Below are 2,008 nucleotides of genomic sequence, written 5' to 3'. Positions count from 1 at the left end.
ACCTGAAGTTAGGAAAATCTAAGTTTAAATCTGTCCTTGGACACTTACTAGTTGTATTTTGGACAAGCCACTTAACTCTGCCTCAGTTTCCTCATCTGTAAAATGAAGCTGGAAAAGATAATGGCAAACCATTCTATTATCTCTGCCAAGAAAACCCCCAAAGGGTTCATAAAGCATCAAACACAACTGAAAATGACTCAACAACACATCCCCAAGGAGCAAAGAATGACGGTAGCCAAGATGAGGAATCAGATGCTTGCTTTAGCAGCACATATACTAAAATTGGAATGATACAGAGAAGATTAGCATGGACCCCGCGCAAGAATGACACACAAGATGACTCAGCAGTTATGCCATATCTAGACATCAATTTGATGGAACAAAGGCATGCAGAAATTGTACCAGGAATAAGCCCATTCTTCCCCCCAACTGAAATAGGTAAAGGTGAAAGTGTGCAACTGAGGGGCTAGTGAAAATGTTTGAGCTTAGTTTTTGTTATATATTTCGAGTAAATATCCCTTTGTAAAAGCTAATTGATATTAGCTGGTTAAAAGGAACTGAGGTCCTAGATACTGGCACCTAACAGAAGAGGGAACACAATGGTAGTGAGACCTTGAGCCAATAGTATTAAAGACACCCTCAAAACTTCAGAATTTCACTTCTGCTTTAAGATTCACAGTGTTTGGGAATTTATTACCTTTCAAGTAATATATTCCATTTTTGGATTTCCCTAGTTTGTAGGATTTTTCCCTTCTATTCAGCTCAAATCTATTTCCCTATAACTTCTACCTATTGATCTTGATTCCTTCCCAAGTAGCCAAAAGGACTAAGTTTATTTTTTCTTCTATATTAATTTCAGTCTACATTGCCATCTTTCTTCCAAAATGGTGACTGAATAACAAAAATAATAGCTACTATCTATACAGTGCTTTAAGGTTTGTAAAGTTCTTTACATGCATTACCTCATTTGATCCTAACAATAATCCAGTGAGGTAGGTGCTATTTTCAATCTCATTATATAGATAAGAAAACTTTTCATTTTAAACTATGAGCAAAGTATCATATTGGCCAGATTTTCATTCTTCAAATTATTTTCTTACAAAAAGGAATTTTATAAATCTCTTTTGGTCTTCAGTCCTTAGTTGTTTATACATTTTTCACCCTTCTGTATTAAACTCATATATTATTACATGCAATAATGAGAAAATAGATAAACATGTTCACTTCTCAAAATAAGGAATAGAGAAGCATATGAATGGTGTGACAAATGCAGATAGTTAGAGAGAATTCTCAGGTCAAAAAAAATTTATTTTGATATTTTGAAGATTTAAGTGATTTTTAATAAATTGTTTGAACCACTGACTAGATTAGGATTCCTATTCTTCATAGGCTCCAGTAGGCAATTTTATAGTTCTAAAAAAAAAAAAAAGACAGCTTCTTGGTAAGTTCAGTATACTCCCTGAAATTTAAATGAGATGGTCACCTTAATCATCTCTACAACAATACAATTCCCTTAATTATTTCCAGTCTAGTTGGAATATTCTATACTTAAATCACAAAGAAGAATCAGGTGAATTAATTATAACTTACCAGAATTGGTTAGTTTCTCCTCTTTTTAAGTTAGTAGGCAACTATTTTTTTTCTTAGAGAAGGGGAAGAAATAGTTGTTTTGGTCAGCTGCACAAGTGTTGGTTGAGAAATAAGCAGATAGTACAGGCAGTCAGCTAGTGTACCAATGGATTCTAAAATTTGCAATGACATGGCATTGGGTCTGTTTGTGTATCAGGATTCATAAAAGTATGCAGGATTTGTATGATACTTCATGGGTATTTTATGGTAGGAATCCCCTTCATGTATGGGTTGGACAAAATATCCCTTCAAATTCTCTAGTTCTGTAATTCTTTACATGGTTCTCTATCATCTTAATAGTTTAATTCCTTTAGAAATCATTTATCAAGCATTTTTAATGTGTTCCTGCTGTGCTAGGAATTGTTTGTTGTGTGTGTGT

General features: G+C 33.8%; 1 non-coding gene across 1 annotated transcript; it reads left to right on the top strand.

Moving 5' to 3' along the window:
- Positions 1-256: 256 nt before the first annotated feature.
- Positions 257-361, top strand: LOC130458599 (U6 spliceosomal RNA). Its single transcript, XR_008918014.1, has one exon. It is a non-coding gene; the product is annotated as a U6 spliceosomal RNA (small nuclear RNA).
- Positions 362-2,008: the final 1,647 nt, after the last annotated feature.

Source organism: Monodelphis domestica, chromosome 3, assembly GCF_027887165.1.
Source record: "Monodelphis domestica isolate mMonDom1 chromosome 3, mMonDom1.pri, whole genome shotgun sequence".
Classification (NCBI taxonomy): domain Eukaryota; kingdom Metazoa; phylum Chordata; class Mammalia; order Didelphimorphia; family Didelphidae; genus Monodelphis; species Monodelphis domestica.
The sequence above is the reverse complement of the archived record's forward strand: the minus strand, read 5'-3'. Positions and strand labels throughout refer to the sequence as shown.